The sequence below is a fragment of the Papaver somniferum genome, chromosome 7 (genome assembly GCF_003573695.1).
Source record: "Papaver somniferum cultivar HN1 chromosome 7, ASM357369v1, whole genome shotgun sequence".
In the NCBI taxonomy this organism is placed as follows: Eukaryota; Viridiplantae; Streptophyta; class Magnoliopsida; order Ranunculales; family Papaveraceae; genus Papaver; species Papaver somniferum.
Window position 1 is genome coordinate 193,996,815 of NC_039364.1, and position 20,744 is coordinate 194,017,558.

Consider the following 20,744-nt stretch of genomic DNA (forward strand, 5'->3'; position numbering starts at 1 on the left):
TTTGTACCAAGGTCGCCAACGGATACTTTCCAACGGTCACCGGAACAACTAGTTTCTACCGGATAGTTTGTACCTCTATAAATACGGCTCGAGTTTGATCTCACAAATTCACAACAATCTTTCATCCGATCAATCTTTTCCTTCAATTGCTTTCAATTTTCAAACATGAATTCTGATTTTGATTCTTCTGAGGAAGATATGGCGATGGATGAAATGTTGTATGAAGAAGATGAAGAAACGTGTATGGAGTTTTTGCGTCAAATGGATGAAGATGCAGATCAAGATAGAAGAAGGCGAAATTTTATGTTGCAATTACAATCCGGGATTATACCAAAGTCTTTAGCCATATGAAGTTGCGACTAGACCACGAAAAGATGATGCATGATTATTTTAATCATGATTGTGTCTATTTCGATGAGGATTTTCAGCGACGACTCCGCATGGGACGCAACTTGACGTAAAGGATTATTACTGAGCTTTGTTAGGTACAACCTTTATTTAATTATCAATATGATGCACGACATGTACGAGGCTTTAGTCCCGAGCAAAAGGTCACTGCGGCCCTATGTATACTATGTTACGGGGTACCAGCGGATTTCACAGATGATTATATCCGTATTGGGAAAACAACCGCCTTTAGGTATCTCAAATTGTTTTGCGAAACAATAGTCGAGCATTTTGGTCCAACCTTTTTAATAAAACCTACTCATGAAGATGTTCAAAGAATAACTGCAGAAAACACAGAGAGGGGTTTTCCAAGAATGCTAGGTAGTCTTGACTGCATGCACTGGATGTGGCATGCTTGTCCGGTTCAATGGGTAGGACGATATAAGGGTCATTATCCAAAACCAACGGTAAATTTGGAAGCTTCAGCTACTTATGATTGTTGGTTTTGGCATGCCTTTTTTGGACTCCCGGGTTCAAATAACGATCTCAACGTTTTATATAAGTCACCATTGTTTGAAGATCTTAAGAATGGGGTCGCGCCGAACTGTAATTTCACCATCAACGGTCATCACTACACTCAGGGTCATTATCTAGCAGACGAAATCTATCCAGAATGGTCAACTATGGTTCAAGCTTATAAACAGGTAGGTTTTGGACTGACGTCTTCGAAGGATATGAAGTACTTTAACACCCAACAAATGAAATGCATAAAGGATGTTGAACGCGCTTTTGGCATACTGAAAAGGAAGTTTGCCATCATAGCTGGGCCGACACGCTTTTTTGATATTCAAGAAATGAACAAAATTATGCTGACTTGTATCATTCTGCATAACATGGTCATTGAAGAAACAAGGCGTGACCCAACTTGAACTAGTTTTCCAGATGAAGATTTGAGGCCTAATCTTGTGGTAGAGCATGGGGCGCCCGACAAGAGAATATAGACTTGCCACTGACAGACTCCAAAACCGGGGAATCTATGGAAAACTAAGATAAGATTTAACCAAGCACCTTTGGGATTTAGAAGGAGCAAGAGACGATGCGCGGGGGCGAGGCAGAGGGAGAGGCAGATAGATGTTATTTTCAATTTAGTGTTATTTTCAATTCAATGTTATTTTTAATTTAGTGTTGTTTTCAATTTAGTAGTGTTGTTTATTTTAAAATTGAGGCAATCATATTAAAAGTAATTTTAAATAAACGAGTACAATTAAATTAAACTAAACTAAATTAAATTAAACGACTACGCTGAGTTAAATTAAACTTAACTAAACAAGAATTAAAATCAGTTAGCAAGATTGTATTCATCTTCGTTTTCTTCCGAAGCATCATCTTCGTTGTCTTCCACATTCACATAATGGCCAGTTTGTTGAGGGGGAACTTGAGTTTTTTGAGGGGGGGACTTGTTGTTGTTCGGCTTGGACTTGTTGTTGTTCGACCGCATCCATCTGCTTAGTCCATGCAGCATATTGTCGTTAATTCATTATTGAAGTGTTCAAGGAGAGTAACTTGTTTATCTTACAATCCCTGTAGTATTATTCTCGCGAAATATGACTTTTTTGTTCATTATTTATAGCAATGCCACGGTCCCTGGATCTATCTGCTTCTATCTGCATCTCGAATTCCTTGTGATCAGCATAGTTGAACTCGCTTGAACCTCCTTATAATGCTCGTTAGGCTGCGTCTCTCGCTGCTTTTGCAGCTTTCTGAACACCTCCTCTTCTTCTCTTGACGTTGGTGTTAACGTCTAGATTAGTGTTGTGTTGTTCCTGACTACTTGGAGTTCCATCAGGTGAGGAAGCAGGCCCTCCATTCTGAAAATCCTGCTCAATTGGACCATGTGGTGATCTTGCAGGCACTTGATGACCTTCTAGAAAGTATGGATTAAACTTGTTAAGCACCCTCAGAATAGTGAAACAAGTTTCATGTTGGAAACTCGTTTTTTGGGATCTTTTCCATTCTTCCCGACATCTTCGTTCCACATCCGGTTCGCATACACCACTTTTTTTGTTGTTCCACATTTGAGTGACCAAAGCTACGTATTCACTAACGGCTGCTGAAATTGCGTGAAAACGATGAGACAACCCATCGCCATCACGTCTATCGGGGTTACTTGTTTCTTCACAAAATTTTTGTAAAATCTTATCATAAAAAGTTTTTTTTTCTTGATAAATACCATTGATGTCATCTAATGTATATAATACATAATTTCTGCAAAGTGACTCGTCTTCATCCATTGTATACTTGACACCACGAATTCTTTTGTTTCGTGGTGTTTCTTGTTGTGTTTATTGTTGTGATTGTTGTTGTGTTTGTTGTTGTGTTTGTTGTTGTGATCGTTGTTGTGAGGATGCCATATTTGTTAGAAATGAAATTTATAGCGATGAGATTTTTTCTGGTAGATTAAGTTGATATGAATAGTTTTGTTTGAAAAAAAAATTTAGAGATGATATTAAATTGTATAATTTTGAGGTAGTGATGAAGAAGGTGTGAGTTTTAAGTCTGGAGATGAACTGAATTTATAGGGAAAAAAAAGAGCATCAACTGTTGGATTGAAGTAGCCGTTGGCGCTTTTAAGATGAACGCGACGTGATAACAAAAAGCGCTAGCATTTCAACTGTTCGCGCGCGCTGGAGAGACAAGCGCCAGCGTTTCTGGCTCAAACGCCAGCGTTGGAGCGAAGCTCGCCCGTCCTTTCATCAAACGTCCGCTACATCTTCCAACTCAATGAACAAGCCAACAAATTTGTTGGTTTGAACATCCATTTTTCATGTTTGTTGAGTCCATAGTGGGAGCACAATGAACAAACTTGATGGTTTGTTCATTCCATAGGAACTGCTCTAAAGTTAACATGGACTACCGCTCTAACGTATCATATGTAACTAGTACTTAACCAAGTGAGTGGTCGTGTAGTCTGGTAATTTTGGAGTATTATTATGAAAGGAAACCCCGAAGATATTTCTTTTTGATTGGCAGACGCCATTTGTTGTTTTGTGTAGATATGTAGACATGATGCGGCTTAGTGATGTATGAATTAATGCACATTGCACATCCACTTTTATCAGTTTTTTATTTTTTATAAAAATGCATAGCTATCTCAACTGGTCAATATTAGGAGATTGCAAGTTCGAATCTCCAATATTGTAAAATTTGACATGGAAGGTAGAGTTAGCTTGGCCCCTTACGACATAATCAGTCTTATATCCGTTTTGGCTTTCTTGGTTGGTTCCTCATGTGACTCGCTAGTAGGCTAGCAAGACAACCTCAATATTGTAAAAGTTGACATGGAAGGTATATTTAGCTTGCCCTCTTGCGACATAATCAGCCCCTAACCGCTTTGACTTCCTTTTTTGATTAGTTTTATTTTCTTTTTTAATCACAAGATTGTTCCGCACGTACAATCTGGAAATGGATTAATCACTTTTTATATGGTTTAGTTTAAAACATAAATTACTAATATATCCCCACTTTTATTAATAACACATGACTTGTGTGGGCATGGTAAAAGGGAAATATTGGAAATCTAGAATTCACAACTTCAAAACACTGAACAGTTCCCAAGGCCTAAGAACAACTGCAATGGTACGAGTAAAACCAAAAATTAAACACTAAAGATAACGATCAAATTTGATCTTAATCCGTGGTGCTACGCTACGGTACAAGATTATACTTGGTCAAGCGGAATATCTAAACTGCGCCGGTCCACCAGGCGCAAAAGAAAATCACGCTCAATGGGGCGCAAATACAAAATACGCCCAAATGGGACGTAGACGTGAAATCCCGCTTCATGTGAGGCGTTATTAGAAACTACGTTTTATGAGTTCTTCATGATCATGACTAACTAATTAACTATCCACTAGTCAGTACTATAACCAGTGGTGCTGTTGTAACCAGTGGTGCAATAACTAGTACGAGCACATGTATACATAGCACTAACTAATATTAGTACACTGAAACGAGTTCAATTACGGCAATTATAGTTCAATTATTTGTTCGAAAACGATTAATAAAAAAATAATTTTTTAAAGTTTAACAAAAAATTATAATTTATTATTTTATTTTGTGAATGAAACCTTTTAATCCCACATCGTGGAGTTTCCAATTTTTAGTAGTTTTAAGAAACTATATAAACCTTTTAGTCCCACATCGGAGAGTTTTTCTTCTTAAGTTGTATTTGTCAATTATATAAAGAAATTCACTATTTCTGTAAAATCTATGGGAAAGGGGTTGCTCTATATTTTAGAAGGACCCCTAAGGGAAAATATTTTATAGCGTTTCTTAAGAGTTCGCGATTTTCCTTAACGGTTTTCTCGGAGTTGCCAAGCTCAAGTTGAGCATCTACTACATATGCTAGTAGTAGGTGCAGTAGGGGGTGTTTTATCCTGGAGATATCCGTCCTGTGAGGGCTATAGCATCACCCTTGAGTGTAGCCGGGCGCTAATGTCTTAAGGGCAACGTGTTGAACACGTGACTCACTCTTTTTTTCCAAAGTTTTGCCTTGTTGCTGTTGTGGAGATATGAGAAGCTCGTTCGTTTCGTCAATCGATCAATTCCATTATAAAGGAGATAAGTATCAATAACTTTTGCTTATTTGATTTTTTCTTTATTTTAATTATTGCACCCAACAATCTTAAGACATTAGAATTTGTAATAATCGAAAATGGTTGGTTGGTTTGTGAATCATGGATGTTAATTGTGGAGTGAGAAACAAAAACGAATTTTTGGTCAGCTGTAGAGTTTCGAGTTTATCTCTTAACCTAGAAGGAATTTCGATGAGCCCTTTTGACATAACGTAGTAAACATCCTGATGGTTATCCACGTAAAATTTCAGAATTTTTGGAGTTGTAAAAGTATTTTTTTTGATATTTTATAAAACAGAGAAACGTTCCTGAAAAATTCTGACGGGCAGAATTTTGTTGTTAACTAAAGTAGTTTTTATGAGGTAACCATGAGTTTTTTTTGATATGGTGGTTCAAACGAAGTTTATAAATATAGATATTATCTTCGAAACTCATATTTTATCTGAAATAAGGTTTGTGAGATATGGTGTATTAGGTGATTGGAAAATTACCGTGTCCGTGGTCAGAGTATAAACGAAGTTTGTGACATGAAATTGAAAAAGGAACATGGCTACCAGGCGCATGTGGATGAACACAAGTCTTCCAAAGCTGACAAAGGCGAGAACATCAAACACAACTCTAAGCGTAGTCTTCATAAGAAAGGTATGTTTCGTAAAACTTAATCCGGCATTACTTTAATTAAGGGTGATTATTATGTTTGTAAAATTCCCGGCCATACGACAGTAAAGTGTAGACAACATAAAACCTTAATAAGTAGAAAGTTAATGCTAATTTAGTTGAAACAAATTAGAACGAGTTCATTGACATGATGTCGGAAGTTATTTTAATAACCAATATGAGAGACTGGTGGGTGGACTCTGGAGCCACTAAGTATGTTTGTTGAAACAGAGACCTGTTCACCTCTTATCAGAGGATAAGGGATGTCGAGAAACTCTATATGAGTAACTCATCTGCGACAGAGGTTGCATAAAAGGGAAAGGTCGAGCATAAGCTCATATCTGTAATATTCTCACATTGAATGAAGTTTTCATGTTCCGAGCATATGAAAGAATCTTGTATCTTGTTCTCTTGAAGATGGTAAAAGATTGAAAATCTTAATTAAATGTGGAAAACTTGTTATAACTAAGGGCATTGATTTTTTAGGCAACAGTTAGAGGACTTAGGGTCTATATATAAGTTTAAAGGAAAATCTGATGAAGTGAACATAATTGATTCTTATGTATTCTTTTGTGTGTCTTTGAATGTTTTGCATGGTAGACTTGGAACCCTAAAATTATAAGTCAATGAATAAACTGCCTAGCATAGGCTTCGTACCCAAATTTAGTTTGGATCTTGAACACAAAAGTGAAATGAATATGCTATAAAATCTTTTAGCACAAATGTTCATAGTAATTCTAATCCCTTAGAATTAATTCAGTTAGGCCTAGTTGACATGAGTTCAACCCAAAACCACTATGGTAAAAGATGGTTTATAACTTCCGTAAATGATTGTACGAGGAACTATCTTGAATAATTGCTTAGGGATAAGGATGATGCCTTAGAAGCCTTAAGATGTATAAACTTGAAGTTGATAACCAATTAGAAGCCTTGAACATATTAATTGTATCCTTAAGGAGATCATAATTACCATGTTGATTAGTTCAGGATTACCTGCGGTCTTGTGGGAGGAGGAAGTCCTCTTAACTAGTATATCCTGAATATAGTACCCTTAAGGATCAGATGAAACTCCATATGATTTATGGAAAGGTAGATGACCTTCTTATGAATATGTCAAAGTGTGGGGGTGTTTGACTAACATTGTCATTCCTCTTCCTAGAAGAACTAGATATAAACCAAAAATGGTGATTGTGTATTCATATAAGGTATGCTGAGTATACTTCTACATATAGATTTTTAGTTGTGTGTTCTGATTTTTCATACTTTTGGTGTAATTTCTGACTTTGTTGTGAATACTATTACATAATCTAGGGATGCTGAGTTCTTTGAACATGTTTATTCTTAAACCTGTACCTCATTAGAGATGTGTTGTTGATCCCCTAGATTTATTTTCAAATAGTCAGCTTATCTTAAAGGAAGATGAAGTTAAGGTTGAGCCTAACAGAAGTAAAACAATTAGACTTGAGACTTCTTATGAAGCCGACTTCATAACATGCCTAGCGTAGTCTAAGCCCTGGACTTGTAAAGAAGCCTTGATATCTATTGAAACCCCATTCTGGTAAGAAGCTTCATTTAGTGAAATGGACTCAGTCCGTCGGAACCTGACTTGGGAGGTTTATAGTTTACCTCCAGAGAGTAAGACCATGAGATGTAAATGAGTCTTTAAGAGGAAACATTAGGTATATGGAACTGTAGAAAAATATTAGGCTAAGTTGGTAGCTAAAGGCTATAAACTAAAAGAAGGTGTATATTTCCTTGATTCTTATTCACATGTGACGAGATTTACTTACGTTGAGATGCTAATTGTTATTGTTGTCATAAACAAATTAGAGATACATCAGATGGATGTTAAGACATCTTTTCTAAAATCGTGAATTAGATAAAGAAATTTACATAGACCAACCTGAGGACTTTGTAGTGAAAGGTTATGATGACAAAGTTTGTAAGTTGAAATTTTTTTTGTATGGTTTATAAAATAAGCACGTAAACAGTGACATGGAAAATTTGATCATGTGATAATGTGTAGTGGATTTAAGTTAATGAATCTGACAAGTATATTTACAAGTAACTTGTTAAGGATGCCTGTGTGATTGTATGCTTGTATGTTGATGATATGCTTATACTTGATACAAACATAGATGTGATTAATTCCACTAAAAACATGCGCTGAATGAGAACGTCGACTTGAAAGACTTAGGCCCTGTTGATGTAATCTTAGGGATGAGGATTAGAAAATAATCTAACATATGTAGTCTTAGTCATTCTCATTATTTTGAATTTGTGCTTAAGAGATACAATCAGTGTGATTGTAAGCCTTCTTGTACTCCGTACGATTATTCTTGTAGACTCAAGAAAAAAGGGTAATGGAGTATCTTAACTTGAATACTCAAGAGTTATAGGATGTCTGATGAATTTAATGAACTGTAAGAGTCCAAACATTGCCTATATTGTGAGTAAGTTAAGTAAATATAATTATAGTCCAGAGCAATAATATTCAGATGCACTGAGTAGAGTATTATGGTACCTAAAATACTCTATTACCTTTTATTTGATTTATCAAAGGTATCTTGTTGTCCTTGAGGGACTTTGTGATGTAAACTGGATAGTTGACTCAGAGGAGTCTAAGTCTACGAGTGGATATGTTTCACTCTAGCATCAGGGTTTGTTTTTGGAAGATTTAAAAACAAACATATATTGCTCAATTCATTATGGAATCTGAGAGTATTGAGTTAGATAAAGCACGAGAGGGGGGCGAGTGCCTAAGATGTTTTTTAGAAGACAATCCTCTCTGGCATAGGCATGTGCCAGCTATATCTATACATTGTGTTAGCCAAGATATAATAGCTAAACCTGAAAATAACTAATCTCAATCGGCGTTATTTCCATTGATTGGATAAAGTCCAAGGAGAATATCGCGCAATCTTTGACGAAAGGTTTATCCCAAGAGATAGTTAGAAATGCATCGAGGGGGAAGGGGCTTAAGCTCATAAATTAAACTTGCCATGAAGGATACTCAACCTTGCTGATTGGAGATCCCAAGATCAAGGTTTCGAATGAGAAAACTAATTTGTGGTGGGTAAAGGTAAACACTATCAGAGAATTTTATTCTCTGTCCCTTCCCTATGGTGTAGACGTGATAGTGTGACTGCATGTGAAGGATGACTTTTAAGAAGTCTTAATGAGTTCTATAGTTTCAATTTAAGATTGAAGTGGGATGTAGCAGTAACACTCTTTATGGAAACTCAGCTATCTGAATGAGGAAGTGGGCCGCTTCCTATGAGAATATGAGCTTTGATTCTCTAGAGCATTCTGAGAAACAGGATATGTCCAGGGCCAAATTGGACAAAACGGCACGAGCTTGGCAGCAATCTTGGAGATATCACCCGTGGTTGTTATGACGAATTACATTAAATGCTAGCAGTTCAAGACATAGTTCACTGTCTCTAGCAAGTAATTCCGGTAATATCTCACTAAGCAAAGTTTCAAGACCTCATGGACACCTCTGCCTAAAATGGTATTTCCTGCGTTTTTTATGTGATTTTCGTTTTGATGGTTTTGGTATTACTGGAACTTAGGACCTAAAGGTCACTAAGGGTTCACTAGTTCATGCTTTTTCACTTTGGTGAAATATACCTATAGTCTCACCATGTGAGAACTAAAGATGAAAGCTCTCAATACTATTATGATTTATGCAATCCATAGTATGACCCTGGGGTCAACACACTTTTGTGTGAGGGAGAGGACGTAGAAATGACTAGTATGATTTCAACACTTGCACGATCAGTCTGTTTGGATCGTGAGGTTGGGATGTTGATTTACCAAGATCTATCTGTGTTTTCATGTTTTATTGAGTTTTCATTCATGTGGGGGATTGTTGGAAAACGATTAATAAAAAAATAATTTTTCAAAGTTTTAATAAAAAAATATAGTTTATTGTTTATTTTGCGAATGAAACTTTTTAGTCCCACATCGTGGAGTTTCCAATTTTTAGTAGTTTTAAGAAACTATATAAACCTTTTAGTCCCACATCGGGAAGTTTTTCTTCTTAAGTTGTATTTGTCAATTATATAAAGAAATTCACTACTTTTGTAAAATCTATGGGAAAGGGGTTGCTCTATATTTTAGAGGGACCCCTAAGGAAAAATATTTTATAGCGTTTCTTAAGAGTTCGCGATTTTCCTGAACGGTTTTTTCGGAATTGCCAAGCTCAAGTTGAGCATCTACTACATATGCTACTAGTAGGTGTAGTAGGGTGTTTTATCCTGGAGATATCTGTCCTGTGAGAGATATAGCATCACTCTTGAGTGTAGCCGGGCGCTAATGTCTTAAGGGAAACGTGTTGAATACGTGACTCACTCTGTTTTTCCAAAATTTTGCCTTGTTGCTGTTGTGGAGATACGAGAAGCTCGTTCGTTTCGTCAATCGATCAATTCCATTATAAAGGAGATAAGTATCAATAATTTTTGCTTATTTGATTTTTTCTTTATTTTAATTATTGCACCCAACATTATTCACGGAAGTTATAGTTCAATTATTCCAAATTAAGATCAAAATCAGTTATAGTATTCAACAGACACCAGGCGTAACTTTGAGTGTAGCCTGAAATCAGGCTCATTTTAAAACTACGCCCCACCAGGCGTTGGTTCATATTCCGTTTCGTACAGGCGCAATTTTGGTTTGCTTCTCACTACCATGTGGTGATTAAAGTTGCGTCCCACGTTGGCGTAGTCCTATTTTACGCTCCACCAAAACCAAACTAAAGACCAAATATAGTCTGGTTTTTAGTTTTAGTCTAGTATTTGCTCTTTGATCCGTTCCATAATGTCTGATATTTGGTCAAGTTTTTTAGTTTTGGTCGTTCACTGTGGTTGCTCTAAGGGGTCTTCGGAAATGCTTTCCTTTGCCCTCATGGGACCCCGCACACGTGACCCACTCTTTCCATTCTCTTATTTTCTATTGAGTTGTGATTTGTTTTTTTCATTTTTACCTTTTTAACCTCATTTAATTTAGATGACATTTTTTATAAAGTTGTAAAACTAAGGGCAGTTTCGAATTTTCAAAAGTTACAGCTTCACATGCTGTTCATGAACAGTGCCTAAGGGGGTTCCCTTTATAATAGTAATAATAATAGATAATATAATGGGTCTATTTCGACTCCCTTAGAGCTAGCACTATGGAGTATGGAGGGGTTTATCCCTCCTTATCCCTCTCTATCCCTCAAAAACCCAAATAATCATGTGCTATGGTCTCCCAAATCCCTACTCATGTAGGGATATTCATCTCTTTCCCTACATGAATGATCACATCCGATCCCACTTGTAGGGAAGGGAAAGCCGTAACATTTTTTCTGGTTTTTAAAGTTCTACCTAAAACTTTTCATTTTCACTCTTTTTTTTTACTAGAACTCATTTTTTACCAATTATATCTCATTTTTTACCTATTATATATATTTTTTAACCCTAAAATATATTTTCTTACTTAAAAAAATAAATTCCCATAAAAAAAAAGACTGGAAAAAAAAATACGGCTACTCAGTAGTCGTTTGGCGCTATTCACACGGCTTCTCAGTAGCCGTTTCATGCAGGGAAGGGATAGCAAGCCCCTATAGCGAGATTGGCTTCCTTGTGCAATCCCTTTCTTACATATGAGGATTGAAGGATAGGGAAGGGATATGGTACACCCTGATTGGCTTCTTTGTGCCATCCCTTCCCTACATATGAGGGTTGAGGGATAGGGAAGGGATATGGTGCACCATAGTGCTAGCTCTTAGGCTAAACACTAAAAGTCAATAGTTTTTGGGCTTAGCCTAATCTTTTCGCTTCATAATCCATTGTTGAAGATTTGCATTTTGCAGCCTTAAATTGGAAATGTTCCGGGCTTACGCCAAATCGTGCAAGTAAAACTCAAGCTTAAATCACTTCAGACCCAGACAGGAGTGTAAAATTCTTAACAACACGCTTAGCTCAATGACTATGTCAGCTAGAAGGCAGGGGTAAGAATCTTGCGGAATTTGCAAAGCTTTTGGAAGCGATAATACTATGACGATTATTACTCCCCTAAGAATTTGTGAGCCGGTGTTAACAAGAAGTGAAGAGTGAAGTGAAGTGAAACTCCAGCCACGTAGTTGAAGCTAGCTAGGCATCTCCCGTAATCCAGTGCCCAAGCCTTGAAAAAGTATCCTAATTGGACCGATTTAAATACTACTAATATATCTGAAATTCTCAGCTTCATTGAACTGAATACGCTCGTACCCTCCTAAAGTCATCGAGATGCAAGGCAGGCGTGAACCGCAGGACGGCAAAAAACTGGTATTATTCTCGCAGAATTTTAGTCCCAGCACCGTGATGACAAATTATAGTACTCCAACACCATGATGATCGGATTGGTCCGTCGGCATTCAGTGGCGCCAAATTTTGACACTACAAAAAACCAACGAACCTAAAAGAAAATGAAAGATGCAAAATTAATAGAACCGCCATGAAAGCTAAATGACAAATGCTTAAACAAAAAGTTGATTTTTTTTCCTTTTCTTCTTTATTTCATTACTCATTGAATGTAAAGGGCATCATTAGAAACACCTCTCTGCATCACTCTCTTTTGAGTCTCTTCTTTCTTCCTACTTCTTGTCTGCAAAGGATGAGAATCAGGATGGGTTAACCTCCACTACCAGCAGCTGCATGGTCCCCCCCATATTACATACAGAAATACATACATAACTCGTACCTACCACTCCACTACTGCAACTACTATACATACATAGTTTATGCGATCACAGAATTGAATTCATCATATCCCATGATCAAAATGATTCATCATCATCAAACACTAGAAAATGTGCATTCTTTTCTTTCTTATGGGAAAAACATTTGGAAGAAAGCTTGTACCCACTTTTCTTATTTGTATTTTATTCCAGGGAGAAAGAGTTTAGAGAGACATTGATATTATATGTTTTTATGAGATGATGATGACCAGACATGGACTCTCCAAAAAGGACGTGGTAGCTTACGCTTGGTAGGTTTATGCGATTGATGACCAGAAATATTCATTAGTTCTGATTCTGATCTTCTTAACATTTCCCACATTACTTGCACATCTTGATACTCGCAAGTTTGTACATCATTGTGTAGTTTCAACAGTCCTCCACCTGTTTAAACTTTAAACCCCAACAACATCAGTACAAAATGACAAATTAGTGTACTAATTTTATAGCAAATTATCATGAGTTAGACCGGCAATGACTTTGAAGGAGTCGTATAGCCATCCATCATTGAATAACAATTAGAAAATCCGAGTATTTAAAGGTCAAGGCTGCTACAAGGGGATTATCAACTTCGCACTTATCAAATTCAAATAAAACCAAACAATTTTAGTTACTAAACAAACCCACTGCATGTAAGGTGTAGAATTTGGTAACCCAATAGCGATTTTATTTAAGGTCTATGGAACTAATAAAGTTATCCAACTATTTCAATAGGAAATCCGATGCTTAAATTTAGACAATTTCATTATGTTATGTGAAACTGATTTTCAAACAAGATTCTTATGAGCTAGACTGTACTAGACTACTTCTAGGTAGTTGCTAAATAAAAACTGCCATATAAACTCCGTAAGAAACCATAGGAAATCCTAACAACAAAAGGGTGACGAAATTGAATAGTTACTCTTACTCGATCAACTAACCTTCTTGAATTTCTTGATTACTGGCAAGTAAACTAAGGAATACAGTATATGAAAGGTGGGGACAAAACAGAGGGAGATTTATAGCCTAGGGTAATGCACAGAAGATAAATGAGTAGTGTTTGTCTCCTATTAAAAGTGAAAAAAAACAAGAGGAATTTATTATCTGAGCAACAGATTAGGGACCCAATGTTAGCACCAAATTAAGGATCACCGTTTGATCTTTAATGATTTGGCTTTTTGTGAATGATTTTGTGATCGTATCCATTCATATGATGCACATGGATTTGTAGGACCGACAAAATCAAATCAAGTTCCATGTGTTATCATCACAAGCCATACCTCTTCTTTTAGTAATAAATCCTGTTCATTTAAACTTTTCTTTTAAAGACTCCCTCAAAAATGTCCCGTTTATTTATTTTTCCGATTTTAAAGTTTAAACCAAAAAAGAAAAATTTATTTTAATTCAGAAAAAATTTATTACTAGCATGATTTGAAGAACATGGACCAGCAGAGAAAATAAAAAAGTCTAGAGAATTTAACATGCTTCTTTTTTAAAAAAAAACCCAGATATTTAGTCTATGAGCATAGGGTAATTCGGGTCTGTGAAACTCAGTTTGATCCAACTAAATTTTACCAAACACTAGTCCCAGCAATTCACATGTCGGCTGAACCAAATGGAAACTACTTGAAGTCCAAGAAAACAGTTGAAATTTAACAACAACAACAAAAAAGATTCAACGAATAGATGTGATTCTTTAGATTTAAGTAAGTTTAGCCTCAAAAACTCTAACAAAGTGTAGATCAAAAATTAATTCGGCTTCACTAAATTTTGATACTTACTAAAAGCACCCCTAGAATCAGAATTTGCACTACACAAAACCAAAAAAAACAGAGTAAAATGAAACAGAATCAATCAAATCGAATTAAAGAAACAATCATAAGATGCAAACATCATCATATACCAAATTCCGCAAACATCACAACTCAAAAGAAATTCAGCAAACAATAATTGGATTTGATTAAAAAGCAAAAGAAAAGAAGAACATACCATTTTTTCGAGCTTTAACACGAGCAGAAAAAGCAATCCAAACTCTACGAACAGGAAAGATCACTTTATCCCATAAATCCATTAATTTATCTCTTACTCTTCTTATTCTAACTCTTATTTTTCTTCTTCTAGTTAATCCTAATTTTATCCCTAATAATCTTAACCCTGCCAGTCTTAACAGTACTTCCACTTCCACTTCCGCTTCCTCTTCTCCTTCTTCACTTCAACTCGTATAAAAACATCAAGAATTCAATCCTGAATCAGAATCTTATAAACACGAAACCAAAAATTTGTTGAAATCTTAATCGATTCAGTCAGACTTTTAAGAAACTGAAACTTCTCTCTTCTTCTGATTCCTCTCGCTCTTTATGGAACACGTTGCTTTGGTTATAGTGCCAGGCGGCTTCACTAATGTACCATCTGATCTCAGTTTCCACCACCTATCTTCACTTGTTGACCGGATTAACAAGTGTTTTGGTCTCCCTGAAAAGGTTTTTGTTAACTGACAATTGTCGGTTCAATCTCTTTCTCGAGTAGAAAATCACGAATAAAATGGGAGACTGGAATCTAAGAGAGTCTATCTATCTATATAGACTACTCTCTTCGTATTCGAGGACGACATCCATTAGCTTTATGGAGATGACACGTGGTTTATTTTCTGTGGAACTTCTTTATGACGGTTTGACTTTGCATTTCCACGCGTTTAATGCATTTAGAAAACAAAAGAAAATTATGGAATATTGCACTTCTACTACGTACTAATCGTCGATGCAAAAAATCGTCCGGCCAAATATCCATAAGAATACAGTAGAACCTCCCGTATGCTTCTGATTACGTGCCCAACCAAGAATATTAATACACGGAGGCTCTGCCGTAATGTAACACCAGCACGATTAATCTTCAGGGAAAATAATCACACAGCCGAGCACTAAGGTAGCTTACTTCCCTTAGCTGATTATAGTGAAAGTCAGGTATATAGGAATTGGGGGGCCAACCGGTTTAATTGGATCAGAATATTACATTCGGAATCGAACCCTGTTATTTTATTCGGTCCAGGGTCCTTATGGTTTCGGGTCCGATTCTGAAATTAGTGAACCCGAAACCGGACTCGGTAAAAAAAAATGAAATACTCGTCGAATCTAATATTTATCGGGTTTTATATAATTAACTATATTTTTTGTTAAATCTTATTTATATTCATCATTTTGGCTTAAATCTAGGTAAATATTCTAAATAAGATTAAATCTAAGATAAAAATCAAAAATATCTAAGCAAAAACTTGGTTGAGATCTTTGCATATAGGTAAAATTAAGGAAGAACGAGACAAATATTTGGGTACCCGATGTCCACTGGGTAATCCGTTAGACCCTAAAGTTTATCATTTCCTAACGGTTCTACTCGTCGGCTAGTAATATTATTAATGGGTCCCATTGTAGGACCCGGATGACCCGTTGGTTGCGCTGTATAGGACATTACTTAGCTTCAATGTAGCGAATAAACTTAGCTAGTGAGTGGAATATATTTGTTCATCTTTTAAACTAAGCGATATTTCACAGAAACGCAGTTTTGGTTAAACCAGAAACTAAATTTTTGTGACATTTTAGACGGATATTGAGTTTCCATATCCAATTTTCACTTTTTTACCTATTTGTACTTCTGATATACCTCTTTTAACATTTTTTTATTTACTAAAATTCTCCTTTTCGTTATTGTATCACTTTTTTTTTCTTCTCTTAAATATCTTTTAACTCATAACAAATATCAACATCAACCGAATAAAAATTTGACAAAAAAAGTTGGAAGTTTACGAATTGCATTGTTTGGACGGATACTCTGTTTCCGTCATAATAAGATAAGTCAAACCCCTCTCCCATAGTGAGATGTGATGTAACTCACATTTTGCTTGGTTATATTTAAGCTATAGGCAAGCGAAATTGTTAGAGCATTGCTCGGTCGAACTCGCAAGCACTGCTATCTCAAGCTGGTTTGTCAAGTTTAGTTGCCAAAACTATAAGTCTTGATTTCTAGTCTACTTATAGCTAAGTCTCTGATTAGGATAGTAAGTGTAGTTGAGCTTTAGACTCCATGACGTTCATCGAATGAAGACGGAGAACTACTCAAGGGAACTTGTGTAACTTCATCAACAAAAGGTATGTGGAGACTTGAACTTTTCTATCACTCAAAAGTCTATCTACTCTATCTCCTATTTGAGACAAAAGTCGTATTGCTATATAGACTTCAATTATACACATTTGCTATTTCGAGCCGAGTTTATCTCGCTTGTCTATTTCTCGAAATATGTGTTGGTAAGCTTTCGCTTTAGCCAAGTTCATCTTTACTCGTGACGAAAGTCATATTGATTATTTCAATCACTTGAAAATCGCTTTGATGCTAATAGTTTGTGAATAACAACTATTTAACATCCTCTAAGAAAGTTTCAATGATTGAAATGAGAGTTTAGAACAAGTAACCATGTTTGGATATAAACATAGTGTGTTCTCACATTTGTTCTCACATTTGTGTAAAAGTCCAAAACCGGGAACCTAAAGTATGCGTACCCGTACACGTACTAGCGGTTGTTGGAAATTCGGGTAAGTATGCGTACCCGTACGCATACTGGTGGAAGTTTCATGTCCGTGAATTTATGCTGGAGTTTGGAAGTTAAAAACAAACTCGATCTGGCTACATAAGTATGCATACCGTTTGCATACTTAAGCAGGTTACTTTATAAAATCGGTTTGTTCATGAACTAAAACATTTATATAATAAGGAATGCAATCTTTGCAAACCGTGGCTATAATGTTCATGAATTGATTCGAGTGAATCAAAATCGATTTTGCTTCGATTGTGTGTTGTATACTTCTATGAGATCTAAGCAATTGAACAACTCTCTAACTAGTTTCATTTGAGTCATTTGAACTAGTTATGGTAAAGATGAATAAGGTTGATATGAAAGTCCTCATATGGCTAACCATTGGTTAACAATTGTTGGACCGACTAAATGTACACGTTTAGGTACGGTTACTCAAACCTAAATGAAGGTACATTTCATTTGTGTATAACAAGCTAAGTGCGATCTAACGGTTGAAAGATATTACCTTGAATCTAATCAGGTTTTCATCTAACATTGAATATTTAATGCTTTGTTACCAAGGTAACTTAGATTGCAAACCCTGATTTGAAATCTATATAAAGGAGAACTCTAGCAACTGGGAAACCTAATCCCCACACCTCTTGTGTGATACTAGTTGTATAAGCTAGAGTCGATTCTCCTTTAACCTTAGGTTTTTCACGAAACCCTATAGGTTAACGACTTAAAGACTTCATTGGGATTGTGAAGCCAGACCCAATTATTTTCTCTGTAGTTGCGTGATCTGATCTTGCTGTTTTTAATCGTGATTAAGTACAATCGTAAGATTGGCTTGAGATTTATATCTCCGATAGGTAAGATTGAAAAGTAGTCACAAACACCTTCGTCTCATCGTTTGTGATTCCACAATATCTTTTTTCGTTAATCTATTAAGATTATTGTGAGGTGATTGACAATACTGGGCTGTTCTTCGGGAATATAAGTCCGGGTTATCAGTTGGTTCCTGTTCACCTTGATTTATCAAAAGACGGAACAAAAAATCATAGGTATGACAAATTTATCTATTCAATAGACTTTTCTGTGTGATACAGATTTATTTATCAAGTCTTCGACTTTGGTTCGTAGCAACTCTTAGTTGTGGGTGAGATCAGCTAAGGGAATCAAGTGCGCAGAATCCAGCGTGGTTCAAGAGGCGTAAGGAACCCGACTGTACCTTGATCAGTGTGAGATTGATTAGTGATGTTTATTTTCAATGGTGTTGTAGTAATAGGTTCGTTGAGACTTGTTAAAGCAGATTTTTAGACTTAATTTTGAAACTAAAGTATGAAAAAACTCAAAATAAAAGGTGTTGAGGAATTTATGGAGAGACCGGGGCTCAAGATTCCACCAAATTTCCGCACTCATGTGGTTCAGATATCAATTCTAAACAATAATGGCTCGTATGATGAAGTTTCATTGACTCTAATTTATTGCCTAAGGTAGAATTTCGAAAGTAATGAATGTAAAACTAAAGCATGAGACATCAAAACATCTAAGTTAAGCATGACCCATCAATTGTAATCACAACCATTCAATGAAACTCATAAATCAATTGAATAACAGTGCAAATAGTCGTAAAAAGAATTAATAGAATTACCACATTTGTGAAACTTGGCTTCCTCCGTCGCCCTAGAGGATGGGTTTAGCTCTTCATCATGGAAACACACTCAGAATAAGATTTCATTGCTAAAAAATGGTTTACAAATGATGAAAAGGAGACAAATTGAATAAACCAGGAAACTGCAACACTTTTATGGTGTTGCAATCCCACTGTTATAGAGATTGATATAAAGAAACCGTCGTTGTTACTCTAGATCTACGACCCTCTCCTTAGTGTCGTTATCACTGCTGATAAAAGACTGTTGTGGATAGTCTGTTCTTCGTGTTCTTCAGAAAATGCAGCAGCAGCAATGCTGATTCTGCAACTTGATTTTCACGCCTCTGTAATGTTCTCTATTCCCCCCAAAATCTCTGTACCTTTCTATGACTACCGAACACTCTTTATATACTCTACAGGGCCTAAAAATCGTTGTAATAACTCCATATAATCTTCATTAACTCAGTTTATTCTCTTCTTCCTGTCACGGGAATAATTTCCTTCTGCAGCTCCTACATGCGTCTTCATGTACTATGTACACTCCCAACAACATCATACACACTCCATAAGAGTTTTAACACGCTGAAAATACGCAAAGACCTTCTCAAAATATCGTAGAAGTTTCCCGAGAATGTGCTTGCCTGTTTAGTCGAGATTACATGAAATATTTCCCTCTGATCGAATTCAAAGCACTGACCAATCCTGTTGTGATGTAACAGGCTGGTATATATCCAAATTAAGAGAAAAATCCAATGGAATCTTGTCTGAATCATAGCCAGAAGAAATCGCAGGTGACTTGGTTAACTTTCCCTGTTTCGCTTCGAACGGAATATCCAGCCAAATTTGATCCAACTAAACACCCATAACACGCCTGTCTGGCCCAAAGGATTAAACCCATTTGATTATAGCCCTTTAGTCTCACTGAAACAGGCTCAAATCGCCAACCCTAATTTCTGCCATTGATGAACACCGTTTCCCGCCAATCAGAAATTTGAAATGTAGAGGACGACCTCCCCCTAACCAAACCGAGGGTGCGAATAGCAGGTGCCCAACTGAAGTGTCCCTTATCCAAAGTGAGGGTGCCTTTAGTAAATTTTCTCCGGGTGTCCGAAAAACACTTTTCGAGCAACTTTTTCCACATAAGTGTACTTCTCCAAAAACACCTAAACAAACATAAGAACACCAAAATAAGTATAGAAACGAGTACTAACATTACGAAACATTGAGGACAAATTAGACACATAAATGCGTCTATCAATTAGGACTCAACTACATTCTAGACCGAAGTTAGATTTATAGTAGGCTAGTGTCTGTAGCGGCTTAATATAGTGTGGTGTTCAAATCTGGACTAGGTCCCGGGATTTTTCTGTATTTGCGGTTTCCTCGTTAACAAAACTTCTGGTGTCTGTGTTATTTCTTTTCCGCATCATATCTCCCTTATAAAGCATATTTTGGACAACTTAGGCAAGTTAAAGAGTGGTCTAGATTTCTCATAGGGAAAGCTAAATCTACGGCTGTAAAATGATTAGTTTAATTAACTTTCAATAATAAATGTTATATTAATGTTTCATAATAAATGTTTGTTTAATTAATCAAATAAAAATACTTTCACTAATAAATCAATAGACATTAATGGTGGGATGTGGTGGTGGATAGGCGGTAGGGATAATGGTGGTGGGTGTTGGTGAAAATGGTGGAGAGATGACGTTAATGGTAGTGGTGGTGGAAGAAGTAGTGGTAGTGGGATGAGAAAGGTATCTTAAGGTAGATAAATTACTTAGTTATCCTTTGTTTATTTTATTTTATTTTATTTGATATCAGTTTTTATATTTGTTTTTCTTTTATTTTTTATTTTTTTCTAAATTAAAATAAACATTATAGGCCAGACTTTTCTCGGGTCCGGACATGAAAGAAGATGAATGGTTGAGGACTATAAAGAAACCAAGCTCATTCTGAAAGTTAGATACCAAACCAAGATAAAGAGCAATTATAATTGAAAACTTTTGCATAAAAAGATGCCTCAGAGGACTTTATAAACAAAAGAGCAAACGTTTACAATGAGTTGGTTGGTAGCTGAGCGACAAGCTGGGCGCCAGCCCTTTATTTACATCT

At 36.1% G+C, this 20,744-nt stretch overlaps 1 long non-coding RNA gene across 1 annotated transcript; it reads right to left on the bottom strand.

Annotated features, from left to right (window-relative positions):
• Positions 1 to 12,174: 12,174 nt before the first annotated feature.
• On the bottom strand, positions 12,175 to 14,956 carry LOC113299286. The gene is made up of 2 exons (XR_003334775.1): positions 14,407 to 14,956; positions 12,175 to 12,831 (listed from the first exon to the last, which is right to left on the bottom strand). It is a non-coding gene; the product is annotated as an uncharacterized LOC113299286 (long non-coding RNA).
• Positions 14,957 to 20,744: the final 5,788 nt, after the last annotated feature.